Below are 15746 nucleotides of genomic sequence, written 5' to 3' on the forward strand. Positions count from 1 at the left end.
GTTTCTATCTGACAATTACAAGGTAATTTTCTAGTGTATACTCTTATTAGGAGAAGACACAGATATAAATGAGAATATTCAGATGGAAAATTAGGAGTAAAATATTTTTCAATTAATGTTGCAATTTAATGTAATAAAGGAACTTGGCAGTTAATGCAGGCAGGATAATATATGGGCTCATACAATTAAAAATGTTTAATGCTTTTAAAGTCTATTGAAAGAAACTCAGTATCCTACTCTTTGTGCTGGTTATTTCTAAAGAAGATGTGTTAGTATTTCCTTCATTTCATCTTTTCTGTTTCTAATACAAGCATACTCAGGAAAGTCACTTGCGGAACTTTGACTATAGCGTGCAGGTTATCTTAACATTAAAAAAAGCAAAGAAAGTAAGAAAGTGATCTAATATTACAGTCCTACAGATGCTGGAAATAAGGAGCATGGAACACACTGTGACTTACTACTGCACTGTGTTCATTCTGCCTCTGGTCATGGTTTCGCTTTGGTAATGCTTTGCATAAAATAAGAGCTGCTTGCATGGGATGCACTTTTACACAACCTATTTAAAAGCAAGGTGCAATTCAAATAGACTTTATTTCTTAGGCTTGGTTCATGCTGCACCCTGGCAGGTAGTTATGATGAAGAATCCTGAATACCCTGGGTTAGGGGCTTTAACTCTGATATTTTCCCCACAATAGTTTGTATACACAACAGGGTGCTGGAGTGAACCTGAAGCTTGTGACCTCCCCCCACCATGCAGAGAACTGTTGGTGTGAATTATGCGCATACGTTCTGGTCACACAATTTGTCCATTGTGGAAGAGGTGCAGGCAGATCATAAAAGCAAGGCCTTGTTCTTTATGCACAAACGTACTTTGAACCCTGGTTCATCACAGAAATTTGGGGGAAGGTATGTCAATTTCGCGGCTCACTTTAGCATTCAGTTTTATATCCAATGCTACTCCTACTCAGAGCAGACCCATTGAAGTTAATGGTCCTAACTAATTTAGGTTTGTTAGTTTCAACATGTCTTCTTCTTCTTTGGCAATCACTTGTAGACAAGTAAGATTGTCTTCGATAAACACAGTCTTAACAGTGCCCATAGGTGACCGTGGAGGCCAATTCTGGAGCCTCATGTCCTTCCACAATGGGGACATAGGTTTCTGGGCAGGCGTTAATCATGGTGAGGGTTTGCCAAACATGCCTTCCTCTTAGCACATATCTCCCTTTCATCCTGTTCTCCACCTGGAGCGCTCGCAGGCCAATGTTTCCCGATTGTCGGTGTTTATACTACATTTTTTTAGATTTGCCTTGAGACAGTCTTTAAACCTCTTTTGTTGACCACCAGCATTACATTACGCTTTCCATTTTTAAGTTCGGAATAGCTTTGGAAGACAATAATTAGGCATCCGAACAACATGACCAGTCCAACGAAGTTGATGTTGAAGAATTATTGCTTCAACACTGGTGATCTTTGCTTCTTCTAGTACACTGACATTAGTTTGCCTGTCTTCCCAAGTGATATGTAAAATTTTTCGGAGACACCATTGATGGAATCTTTTGAGGAGATGGTGTTTACACGTGGGCCATGTTTCACAAGCATATAGTAAGATTGGTAGTACAATACCAACCCTCAGCGAAGCAACTGTCCAGGCAACTCTAGCAGTCTAAATGCTGAGCTAAATGATCAGCCAAGCTAGAAAACTAGCTTTCAGTCTCTGTGGCAAGCGAACAGGACAGGAACACTACTCTCTGCCACCTAAAGTGAGGGAAGAGACATTGTCACACCTCCACCTTTTCTTTCTCCCCTCTGCCACGTCTGGTCTCCCTCTTCTTCCCCTCCCAGCTGCTGCTTCTGTCACTGCTGCACCTCAACCCTCATCCTGGCCCACTTATATTTGTTTGGGTTTGCCTCTGCAGTGGCCACAATGCCAATGGGCTTTCCTCCTCTATTGTGTCTTGGTTCACTTTGAGAAAGGACTAAGGGAGAAGGCCATTCCTAACAGCAGGCATTCCTGGCAAGGTGGCTAGGTGACCTCTTCTTGGGCACAGCACCTAGAAGCTTTGTTTAAAGTTAGATAAACTTGTAAAGTTACTTGAAAGTAACTTTAATGTTTTGCCGAACCTGCTGCTCACATCTTTTCTCAGAGCATGCCAGGATGGGGAGGGGGGAATGGTGTTAGTCCTGCAGACACCTCTCATCCATGCAAAGATTCTGTAGGTCCACCTGGACTGGCAGCAAGACAAGAGAGCAGTGTCCCAGAGGATACCAGTTCCTCCAAAATACACATGCTTGCTGCCTGAAACAATGGTGTGAAATTGCTTTGTGATTGGACCACCCCTGCAAGTGAATATAATGTGAGGTACGGTCAACACATTTTATTCAAACCCTGCTTTGAAAAGCTGGATTCAAATTGGCCTTAATGCTATTTGCAATCTTTCCATTTTCTACAGCTAGGTTTAGACAAAGCTTTGAAGTTTCTTATTGCTTTCTTACATATTAACATACATAAGCAATAGTGTAATAGAAACAGAGCCCAAGGAAATATGATGATGCTCAATAAGATAAATAATGCCCATATCTCAGTACTTTCCCTCATAAATCTCGGAGATCACCTAACAGGTAAAATGAAATTCCACTGTAAATAATGCACAGATGATAAGCTTGAGGAAGATATAGTAAGGCACATCATCCACAAACATGGCAGAATATTTATGTCAAAATTCAAACACATTTTTTTTGTAAGCTTTCTAATTTCAAAATTGGTTTAGCACCTCTTTGAATGGAATTCTTAAATTTAATGGTAGATAAACGTCATGGGAAACTATGAGATAGACACAATAGTGTTCTGTATGTCTTCATAGACCAATGAGACACATGAAGATTTATTTCTGTTTTGGAATCGTGCCTGTGGATAGCAAATTCTGATATTTTCCAGATTGCCATTAGATTCTATTGCTACCCAAAGAGTAGGAAACACAATAGCATAATGAATACCATTTCTTATTTTCTGTCAGGATGCACATATTGGCTTTGAAGTGCAACAGAAGAATAATGTTGACAACTGGATTTTATAAATTGAGTTGATACTTATAGTGTGCACTCCTTTAGAAAGCTGAGAGCAGCTTATATGAAGATGCTAGTGATCTTCACCCAGACACTGATCAACTCCACACTTCCTTAGCTTCACATTTCCTTCAGAGATAGGTACTTTTAGACCAGGGTAGCTAAAGCCAGAGGGACGCGGGTGGCGCTGTGGGTAAAAGCCTCAGTGCCTAGGGCTTGCTGATCGAAAGGTCGGCGGTTCGAATCCCCGCGGCGGGGTGCGCTCCCGTTGCTCGGTCCCAGCGCCTGCCAACCTAGCAGTTCGAAAGCACCCCTAAAAGTGCAAGTAGATAAATAGGGACCGCTCTGGCGGGAAGGTAAACGGCGTTTCCGTGTGCTGCGCTGGCTCGCCAGATGCAGCTTTGTCACACTGGCCACGTGACCCGGAAGTGTCTCCGGACAGCGCTGGCCCCTGGCCTCTTAAGTGAGATGGGCGCACAACCCCAGAGTCTGTCAAGACTGGCCCGTACGGGCAGGGGTACCTTTACCTTTACTAGCTAAAGCCAGGTTGTGCAGGTCTTGTTGGACTCCAGCTCCCATCAGTCTTGGCCACTGGCTGGGCAGGCTGGGGCTGATGGGAGTTGGAATCCCTTTGGAAGGCAGCAAATTGGCTACCGCATCCTAATCCATTCACATTCATCAAGAATGTATACATAGATAGAATGTTCTACTATACTTTAAGTCTATTAACTTAAGCGGGTGGCGCTGTGGTCTCTAAACCACAGAGCCCAGGGCTTGCCGATCAGAAGTTCGGTGGTTTGAATCCCCATGACAGAGTGAGCTCCCGTTGCTCGCTCCCTGCTCCTGCCAACCTAGCAGTTTGAAAGCACATCAAGTGCAAGTAGATATATAGGTACCGCTCCGGCGGGAAGGTAAACACCATTTCCATGAGCTGCTCTGGCTTGCCAGAAGCGGCTTAGTCATACTAGCCACATGACTCAGAAGCTGTATACCAGCTCCCTCGGCCAGTAAAGCAAGATGAGCACCGCAACCCCAGAGTTGTCTGTGACTGGACCTAATGGTCAGGGGTCCCTTTACCTATACCTTTACTATCCTCAACAGAGAGAACAAACAATTAGGTATTTAGCCCCTTTATGTCTTTTAAAGGTTTGAAAAGTAAAATATGTTTCCTTTTTGGGATACTCCTATGAAGAGTTTGTGCAGTAGTGTTGCAAATTCCTAGTAGTGCTTATAGTGCCATGGAGGCTATCGCCATATGATTCAGAAGAAAAACTTGTAATGCAGCCTGCCCTTAAGCTTATTTTCTGAAGGCTTACTGTAGATTGACTGTAGATGCAGATGTCACAAGACTACTGCCTCCCTCAGCTGCTAGGGCTGGCTTGCCTGATGGTGAGAGGCTCAGCAGGTGCAAAGTTAGCAGGAGGGAGAAGGAAGCTGTAGGCGGTGAGAGGACTGAAGTCTCTCCTCTTACCTTCTCTCTCTCTTCTTCACCTCCTTTCCACAAACAGCAGTTCTTGGGTGCTAGTTGTGGGTTCTGCAACTATATTCAATTATCCCCATGTCTGTTGCTTGCTTGCTTCTCCCCCTCTGCACAGCAGCACTTTAAAAAAAAAAAAGCAGTTCCATAATGGATGAAATTTTCTTCTATTTTTAATAAATTTCTACAAAATTAGAAAGGCAACTAGAGAGGGTCAAACTGCCTGAAAGGAAAAAAAAAAATCATTTCACCTCAGTCACTGAAGTTCAATTAGTTTGGAGCAGTATTTTTAAGAAATAAGTTTGGTCCCTGCCAAATCTCTAGTGGACAGTGTGGCATGTTGCTAGACTTGCATAGCTTGGGTGTCATAAATCAGCATGACAACAGCTAACACTGAGGTTGAACTTATTCTAACGTCTTTGTCTAGGGAACAAAGGAGCACAGTAGGATTGATGCCTTTGTTGCCCTTTGGCAGCAGGTTTAGACCCCCCCCCCCACACACACCTTAACTTTTCAAAACTATACTAAGAAACTTCTTAAATTATCTACATGTCCATTGTAAATATTCACGTTGCTGTACTTGCTGGCTTCCCCGGGTGTTACATTGTCACTTGCGATGCAGTACCAGCATGCTTTTCCCCCCTCAAGGAGACAAAGAGGAACCATCAGGGAAGTTTTAATATGTTGTCTTTATTCACATAAATGAATGTATCTCTCTGGAGGAGACTTGAGGGGTCTTGCTGTCCAGATCTGCAGCCCAGTGTCTAATAAACAGGTCGCCAGTGTAGTGACTTCCAGATGTTGTTGGGCTACAACTCTTATTGATCATGCTGTCCAGTGCTGACAGGAGTTGTCTGATAACATACGGAAGCCGTATTAGCTACTCCAGTCCTATAATTTCATTGAGTTAATCATAGTTCTCTATTATGCAGGCACTTTTGTCCCCATGATGGAACAGGGAAGGTGAGATGTACAAGCTGAGCTGGATCAGGTTGCCCAAGTTCCATGCCCTCTTTTCCTCTTTTCTCCTCTATAAATCTCCCTAGAGCAGGCTTAGGGCACTTTCAGATGACTTGCTTATTGAGCATTAATACTGATTTGTTTGCAAAGAGATTAGACAGCATTGGCCATTTAATGGAGGCTGGATGGTGTTACATCAAAGCAATTGTTATCCCACACTTTCCCAATCCCTTTTCTCATGGCAAAAACTTCAATTTTTTGTGGAAGCAGCTCTGTTGTGCAAGCCACTTACTCAGCTATAATTATGCAGCCTGAATTTGCTGCGTTTGATTGAATCCCACCTGAAACTAGCAACATTCAGGAAGTGAGACAATCTTCATTCAGGTTTGTCCAAGCCAAGCAGCATCCCTCAGGCCATTGCAGTGCCATGGTGTATATAGGCTGAAGGGGAGAGTGAGGAGTCCACTTGCTACCATAAAACATTTACCACATGACCATTCACTGTCTTCCTGCTCTTTTCCACTTATGAGGCCAGAGGCAGCAATGCCATGGAACATCTCCATTAGCTCATCCAGTTTTGTCCCACCACTTTCCCCCAGGAAAACCCAATCTTTACTGCTGAATTGGAGCAAATGTCAACCAGGTTTTTCTCACATTGATGTTTGCTCCAATTCAGCACAAAAGAGTGGTTTTCCAGGAAAAAGTGATGGGGCAAACAGAAAACCCATGAGGCCCATGCCTAGAAAATATGGGACAAGCAGAAAACTGCTCATACTCAAGCTTTTTAGGCACAGAACAAGGGGAAATGTAGACAATCCCAGAGTTAGAACTAGATAGGGGTGACAGTAAGTAAAATACCCGTATAGCTTGATTAAGAGATGGATCTTCATGCTATTAGAAGAAGCTATGAAGAAGCTTGGTCAATGCTTATTGGACTATCTTATATGGAAGAAAGTCCCACCGTGCTCAGCAGAACTCACTCCCATATAGAGTGTGCACACGACTGTGCATTTTAGCTCATTATATGATGTCTCAAAATAGTCACTGGTAGCCTTGCTTTAAGCCTTGTGTCTTGCTGCTGAAGTCATGTGTGATGTATTGATATTCTGTACAGACAGAACTTCACTTAATTTGCTTTTACTGGGAGGGAGGTAACAGAGAAGGAGAGAAACTCAGGAACTATTATGTGGCAGGTAATAGTGACACGCATGGCCGTGCTGCTGAAGATTCTGCCGTGTTATCTATAATAATAAATTCCAGCTTTGGATTCTGCTGCCATTTGATTTTACACTGAGCTTCTTTTTCTTTGAGCATATGGCAACATTAGTGGGGAATCCATAACTATACTCTGGTGTCCCATCATCTTTGTGAAAACTGCATTGCAATGTTTTCTCTCCATAAATAAAGTACGCTGAAGTAGGCTATCCCTGGCATAAAGGGGGGTGGGAGGGGACATAACAATTTAATGGTGGAGACATCAACAAGAAAATTTTGGGTTGCATTCAGTGCAGCACTAAGGCTTTGGTTCTATAAGCACAAGAATTTCTCCTGCATGATGGAACATTTTCCTCCTCTCCTCCCTCCTGCACTGCTAAATCTGTTCTGTGAATCCAGTTGGTGCCCTTATAGAAAGCATCCAGCAATGGAAGGGGAGCCAATGCTTTGCAGATTCACCCTCCTGTTGTAGCCTCTGTTACCCCCTGGAAATCGGTTCCAGGGAATTTGGGATCCTTCCAGGACAGAGAAGAAAGTGAGAAGACTGCAAGGCAGGATTTGGCAAGAATGTCCTTCCCTTTTCCTGCATTAGTGGATGCCTCTGCTGAGCTAAAAGCCCTTCTGTGAGTGCATCTGAACCCCACCCAATAGCAATCATGTATAGGTGGAGCTTCATGCATGCCAATCTGTCCGATACATTGCTCTTAATCCACTTTGGTGATGGTCTAATAAAAGTCAGAGTTTAAGTGGTCTTTATGCCTTGTCTTGAGATCTCACACTGTGATGAGTGAGAACTAACAGGCATGGCTCCTCAAGCAGCCGAGTATATGAATGTGACATATTTCTAAGTTGTCAGCATTAGACAGAGGATCTCATTAAAAGTTTAGAGCCCAATCCCAATTATAGCTCAGAGTAGTTGTCAAATGTCATAGCCATGTCTGAGGTGTCCAGGAAATAATTTCTCTATAAGAGAAGAGGTAATTTGGTGTCATAATGGCCAGGAATTCATTGCACGCAATAATATTGAGACCTTTCACTGCCTTTTCTTGTTCTGCATACCTGAGCTTATGGAATGTCACTAAAGGTTTTCAGTGCACTGAACTTTCTCTCTAGTTAAAATCATTTGTGGGTGTGGCAAGGTGAGAGAAGAACCCTCATTTATTTCTCCAGCATTCTTCTGACTTCAATTAAGGACAGGTGATGACATGCATAAGACATCTATTGTCCACTGTCTTGAAAATGCAGGGCCTTTGTATTTTCTCAAACAGGAGGGGGAAAGCCTGCATATGCTGCAGTGTGCCTTGAGCATTTTACTGCACAGAAGGGACAAAGAAGCCCTCCAGGATTGGGGCCCACACATCCTATTTCTAAGTGTAAGGGAACAGTTCAAGGTCTGCTTATACTGGTATGACACTGTGATACTACAGGGATGGCTGTCTGTAACTGAGAGGGTGTGGGGGACCTAAACCCTTTTTTTGCCAGAATCTAGACTATAATAGGTTTAAAAAAATCATCTGATTGACAATTTATTAACTGCTTTACTTACTAAAGTGGCCCACAGTGACTTACAAAAATAGTATAAACACTAAAACTAAACGTCACACATTTTTCATAAAATCGAAGGTTAGAAACTGGGCAGCTGATCAGAGTTGTGTCCCTGTTTATGTCATAGCTTCCCAGAACGTATTCGTTCTTTTCAAGGTTGCCCACACAGTGCAAATAGCTGTGAAACATATCTCACCCCTATCCATAACACTATAATATACTTACGGTGCAATCCTATGCATGCCGATTCCAAAGTTCAATGAGTCCCAGGTAAGTGTCTTGAGGATTCCAGCCTTAATGGATTTCAAACATTGTACAGATACACACATAAATGCATAAAATTATGTTATAATTTGATCTCATAAGTCCTCTCCATAGGATATGTCACTTGCTGTTGTTTCTAGGCCTAGATTGCGGTAAATACAGCACCTGACAAATGCCTCCTCAGTCATATATTACTTTGGGATGCTATTCACAGGCAGATTAGTTTTTTATTTGTTTTATTTGATGTTTTCCCATCAGCTAATAACAGTTACTAAATCTGGACAGCAAACAGAGGATTTATATAATTTGGAACGCGTACCTAGAGGAAGTAAACATCGGATAATAGTTACTTCAACATCAAGAAGACCAGTAGGCATTCATTAGAAAAACCTAATGGAAGAATTAGCTATAATTCAGAGCATCTCAGTGGGAAAGTCTGAAAACTGTGTATACAAAAGCATGTATTAAGACAACCGGTCTGCAAATAAGCCAAAGAAAATTGGCTTCATAAGACTGTATTGCGTGCAATTTTGAAGAAAATGAATTTACTAGAAAATATTATGCCATTTCAAAAGAATAATCACAACAGTTAAGGATTGGTGTGTGAGTGTATGTGCATCTCTGTTTGTTTCATTGTGTATATATAGGTACAGAAGGAGATGTGATAGACAATCAGCAGTGCAAACATAGCATAGTTTTGCCTGGAATCCTGAGATTCTTGGCTTCATTTTAATGACAAAGCAAAGTTGGAAGATCTGGAAAAAACATTGGCAGTCCTGAGTAAAATCTTACTAACCAGAGTGACTTCTTACCAAGCCAGAGCAAATTGTGACATCAAGCCAAATGCAGCCCACCAACCATTTATTTTTGTGGTCCACCAGGACTTGCATACTGTTCTGTTTGCAGTCCCAGAGAGATGGCAAAAACAGAAGGTCCCTGATAAGGTGGACCACAGGCATACTAGTTCTGCCCCCCTCAAATAAATGCTTTTATGACTTTCAGGCTTTGAGTGGTTTTCAACTAAGTTTTAGTCAGAGTAGATCCATTGAAATCTGAGCACATGACTAGGTTAGGTCAATTAACATCAGTCTCTGATGTGTCAGAGGTAAGTTCTTATTACCTGTGATCTAACACATCAGTACTGTAGTTTGTGTAAGGCTTTTCCCAAAGCAGTGGGATTAGCTTACTTGGCTTAACTGAAAAGCTTGGTCATGATGCTTGTGTGAACTGTAATGTTTTGTCTTGCCAAATATTATATCACGCAGTTAAGCAGGCAACTACAAGTCTTTTTTGTATTTACGTATATATTACTTACTGTGTAAGTAAGCTATATGATATTTTCATGCAGAATGTTGAGGATTATTAGTTGCCTTGAGTATCTTAGTAGTTATTGCTCAATTTGTGACCATGCATATGTTACCATATTCAAGTTTTTCCCCTCTCTTTTTTCTCTATATTTTAAATGTTAACACCTTATTTTTGGCTGATGCATAACCCTGCTTCAAAATTTCAAAAGAAATAGGCTGCTGTTTGCAGATATCTCCAGGACAATTCATTGTGGAGCGTGTTCCACTGCAGGGTTTCTGGGACTCCATTCAACCATGAACACTTTGGAAGCATCTCCACCATCAAAAGAGAGCTAAGCCCCACTGCACACACTCAGTCTCTTGCAGGCTCTTGCATTTGGAACATGGCCTAGATCTCTCAAATGTATTGTAGGATAATATGCACACAGTGGGCTGTAGATGCTTACCTCCTTGAGATTCTGCCAAGCTGCCTGTCTGTGCAGATACATACTTTCATAGTTCAATAAATAACAATATAACATTGTAATTCTTGAGGCTGGCATAACTGTTTTGATCAGACTTTGCACAGCTTGTGACCATGTAGCTCAATCAGTCATGCAGCCTCTCAGGTTCTCAGTAAGCCCTACAGTCTCTGGAGTAATACTAGGGCAGGCAGCAAAATCAAGAGCCTTAATGAGGTGCCAGGTAGGCTGCCATATGCTGTCAATGGGCTGCATTAAACTTAATGTGTCTTTTAGCCACACAGACTTGATTTAGCTATATGTACACGGGAAGCTGCCTTGTTGTTGTTGTTTAGTTGTTCAGTCGTGTCCGACTCTTCGAGACCCCATGGACCAGAGCATGCCAGGCACTCCTGTCTTCCACTGCCTCCCACAGTTTGGTCAAACTCATGCTGGTAGCTTCAAGAACACTGTCCAACCATCTCGTCCCCTTCTCCTTGTGCCCTCCATCTTTCCCAACATCAGGGTCTTTTCCAGGGAGTCTTCTCTTCTCATGAGGTGGCCAAAGTATTGAAGCCTCAGCTTCAGGATCTGTCCTTCCAGTGAGCACTCAGGGCTGATTTCCTTAAGAATGGATAGACCTGATCTTCTTGCAGTCCATGGGACTCTCAAGAAGCTGCCTTATAATGAATCAAATGGTTGGTTCACTAGTGCAGCTCTCCAGTCTCTCTGGCTAAGGCATTTCACAAGCTGCAGTCATTTAAGTGGAGATGGCAGGGTCTGAAGCTAGGGCCAGATGCATGCACACTGCCACTGACCTAGATTAGCACCTATTAATTCACATTATGCTAGTTATCTAATTTAATGTCATATTGGACTCACGTGTAAATCTTTGTAGCAGAGTATCTTAAAATGTTTTCCCTTAGTGTGCTTATTTTAATGAGAAAACACGAGCCTTAAACCATTTCATAATTAAGCAAATCCCAAATCTTCTGAAATCTCTTCTGTTCTGTCCCAGATAGCTATACTGATGGAGGACCAAGGAGGCCACTGTTATGGCCTCCTGAAACATAATTGTATTCACCCAGCAGGTGCTGCATTAGCTTGAAATACCTTGGCCGTAATGCTATAATCAATAACCTATGTGGATTTTGTAATAAACTGTTAAATGAGCTTGAGTAGATAACAAAATAGAGATTTGGGCAGATGGTATTAATGGGAATAACAAGTAAAAGTTCTTTTGCAATTACATGGTCTAAAGTCAGTGAAAACTGTTTCTTCAATTAACACTTCCAATCAACCTCATATTAAATTCAGTTAATTAAAACTTTTAGTAATCCTCACACAAAAGAGGTTAGCACCATAGCTCAAAGACACAAAACTGGATTTTCTATAAGGTGTAAGAAATGATATTATTATGGGGGAGTACAGGACCCTTAAACAATTAAACAGTACTTTGTTATTTTTTGTATGTCACTTTAACAAAAGTGTATAGACTTGTTCTTTCAATGTTTGAATTGTCATTTATTGGTATCTTTGATGTCCCCGAGGAAGACACACCTTTGAGATGTCTCTATTGATGCACATAATTTATTTAGGCGTGTCAAATTGACAGTGTTGCCAGAGACCATCAGTTCATCCCTATACAGATTCCAATATAGTGCAATGTGTGATGGAGGCAGGAGATTCCCCTTTCCCCCTTTCCCTTTTAAAGAAATTGCTATACCTTTTCTCCTAATGTACACTATTTCCATTACATTATCTAATTTATTTACATTTCAGATTGTTTTAAAACTCCTTGCAGTGCTTTGCCTAAATCACAACAGTTTTGGTTAATTTTGCTAAAGGCAAAAGCAAGAAACAAATTGTAACACTTCACTGTATCCTCCTTATCAAAAAGAGCACCTTTCATTTGCAAGATTTACCAAAAAAAAAGTCATCTATGCACCTACCTCTTTAATTGTGATGGAGTGAGAGAACAAACAGGGAGAACAAGTGAAGGATATAGCATAACCCATGTATTACATTGACATATTTGTTATATAGACTATAAAGAGGACTGATTCCTCCTCCCAGTAGTTACCTGGGGCTGCCCTATAACCAGGATGGGGAACCAATGTAGGACTCATTTGCCATCAACCCAAGCCAACATGGCTGATGGGAGCTGTAATCCAAAAGTATCTGGAGGGCCACAGGTCCCTCACCTGCATTTTATAATGCAAAATTTGGACATTGTTATTTGGGAAATGCCATAGCTGCATGAAACCATCAACATCCTGATCCAGCAAGGGAGATTACCATATGAAAATTGGGCTTTGCCCAGATAGCCAATGTGCATGTGGATCTGAACATCTTTGTTCAGTCCTATTGAACCGTTTGGGTGCTATTGCTGAAGTGCATTCCTATCGAGAGCCACAAATTGACCACAGCACCTTTGTACCTGCTCTGTCTGCTGTCCAAGTACTAATAGTTGATGGACAACTTCAAAGCCCCTGCTCTACCTTTCTCATGCTTCTTTGCCTTTAAACTGGACTTAGCCTGGATTCCTTCTGGCAGCTATTCAAATCAAGGGTTGTCCTCTGTAAAGTTGTACATATGGGCATCCTAGTTTCCTGCTTGCCTAATCCCAGTGCCAAAGTAATTACTTCCCACACCAGTTTCCCAATGGCTGAGGCAATGCCGGCATGGAAAGGGGTCGTTTTGTTAGCTGCTCTCACTTGACTTTATATTACTGTATAACCTGTACCTAGACTGTCACACTTCAGTCTAAAATTCTCTCCAGAAATCTTCATTTGTTGGGAGAAGCATTCAGCCATGTGAGTCATCCACCTATAACCTGAAGTTGTGCCGTCAAGATTCCTGTTTAGCACTTCATCTCCCACATGTGAGAAATAGATTGGTTGTCTTGTTAACTCATACCGGCACCTTCTGAGCCTTTGTCTGCTTACTCAGAAGTAAGTGCCATGAAGTTCAGTAGAACTTCCTCCCTCATTAGTAGGTTTAGTACTGCTGTGCTAATATAAGAATGCAACAAATGCTGGTTGCCAGAAGAAGAAAAAAGCACAACAGATTATCACATTAGAATGCCACTTATTTAAGTGACTATTTCCGTATAAAATAATTTATTGCACAGATTGGAAAGCATCAAATGCTTCCCTAGCATTCCAGTGACTGGCATGCATCTTTGTTCCTACTAGTACCTTGGGAATTCTTTTCCCTTTTCAGTGAAAGGTTTTAGGGCAACCCCCACCACCTTCTGACACTTTGACAGCTTACAGATTCACACTGGAATATTGTTATCTTTTTCATGATACAATCGCCTGCAATGTCATCACAGCATAGGGTGAGCTGAGGGGGGTTGAGTTCACAATGCGCCTTCTGCAAGATGCTACTTAATGCGTTTTATAAAATCCACTGATGATATATATATATGCCAGTGATTTCTAATGAACCTAAGTTGGTCAACATGAGTAATTGCCTTTATACCAACACCAAAACCCCCCACATTATTTCTGTTTTCATTGCAGACAGTAAAGAGGGCAATTAACTCTATATTTTTAGAATCAGGAATCTAATATTTTATATATGCAATGGTTGTTCTCAAACTGTGAATTACTTCAATTCATTTGCCATATAATAATTTTTATTTCTGACATTGATACAGTTTGACATTAAATATGCTTTTCTTGTTTCATAGCTTTTAATCTACATCCCCTTCCTGTTTATATTATTGCTGTTGGATTTGACTTCTAAAACCTAAACATTCGTAAATTGGGAGCCAATCTAAAATTGCTGCAAGACACATAGTATGCCCTCTGCTACCTATACCACTCATCATAGAATTGTAGCATTGGAAGGGACCACCCCCTACAATGTAGGTATCTTTTGCCCAATGTGGGGCATGAACCCACGACCCTGAGGTTAAAAGTCTCAGGCTCTACCACCTGAGCTATTATGTAGGTGTGGAATCATGTCCCTGAATGCCGCCCCACTTCAAAGTCTCCTTGTGTGAGCAATGCAAGCACATTAGGGAAAAGAGTCCTCAGTCCTGCTGAATATTTGCATTCCACAGAGTTCCACAGAATTCAAGTATGTTCACCTGAGATCAGCTAGTCTTCCCTCAGTATGTTAAGGACTGCAGCAAGAAGCTGCCATCCTGCAGCTGCTTGCGGCCACAAATGTCCTAGTGATTACAATGGGAACTAGGGACACATAACTCTGAACATGACTGAAACCCTAAGAGTACAATCTAGCATATTTAAGGTTCCATTGATGAGATTTAAACGGATCTAATTGTACACTAGATAGCACCCTCTGGGCAGCATCAATCACATAGCTTGCTCTGTCACCACCATTCATTTCATAACTCCCTAGTGCTTTGTGGATTATTCCTTGAACGTTTTAAAGAGCTGATTTCTGGCAAAACACAAAGATGGGAGAGCAGCCTTTACCGTTTTGACAATATCAAGTAACTTAGTTTCTTATTTTCAAACCTGGATGTTTAATTAATTCTGCATAATGGTACTTATTATAAATTTAATGGAAGCTATTTTTATGGGACAGTTTAATATGCTTGTGTGCTAAATATACACAGGTGCTCGAAATGTATTTCATTTGACCCATTAAACTATCAAAGGTAGTTGTGCTTGAGTTCCATCATGAATTTGTGAGCTATAATGTTTAACTGATAGCCCCCTAGATTCCATACCCTGCTGTAACAGCCTATAACTATCTACCCAGGCAAAAATTGAGTAGCGCACTCTATTAGTGGTTCATTTGCTTGGTTTTCAGGAAGAGCCAGCCAAGACTGATTGCCAATGGCAGACACTGTGTCTGACTTTACCATCAGCCCCACAGGGGCTTAAAAGGAATGTTGCCTAAGGTGGCAGGCCTGCTACTGCCAGGGTCACCACAAGTAGGTTGACACCAAAGGAATTTGTCCTTAAGAAGTCTCTTTGAGAGACGCTAGGGCGAGGACAGCACCCCTTAGTAATTTTGACTCCCTGATTGGGCTGAATTCTTGGTGAGAGGCAGGAGCAACCGGAAGTGTGTGTGTATGTGTCTGACCTAGCCTTTTGGTAACAGAGAGAATTGCTGGGGAATTATGACCTAGTACATATCCTCCAACACATCAAAGACAAAAACCGGGATGCCATTTTCCAATTTTTTCTTACAAGAGGATGGCAGCCATTTTGGGCATTGTGATCTCACACCATTTCACACCCTATTTTTCCCCAAGTGATTTATTTGGGCACAGCATTTAAAAACATGTGTTTGGGGGGCACCGCCTGAGCTCGCAGCCCTGAAAAAAAATAGTTTTTTTGGGAGGGAGAGTTGTGGTGCGAAATCGTACGAGATCATGGTGCCCAAAATGGCTGCCATCCTCTCATGAGAAAAAACAGGATGTCCTGGTTTTTCTGGGATACTTGCAGGGTATGGTAATGAGGGCATGAAAACTATTCAAGGGCACCTATG

At 41.7% G+C, this 15746-nt stretch overlaps 1 protein-coding gene across 1 annotated transcript in view; it reads left to right on the top strand.

The window, feature by feature from the left end:
• Nucleotides 1-15746, top strand: part of THSD7B (thrombospondin type 1 domain containing 7B) — a 356836-nt gene that overhangs the window by 274407 nt on the left and 66683 nt on the right. The window lies entirely within an intron of this gene.

The sequence above is a fragment of the Podarcis muralis genome, chromosome 1 (assembly GCF_964188315.1).
Source record: "Podarcis muralis chromosome 1, rPodMur119.hap1.1, whole genome shotgun sequence".
Lineage (NCBI taxonomy): Eukaryota > Metazoa > Chordata > Lepidosauria > Squamata > Lacertidae > Podarcis > Podarcis muralis.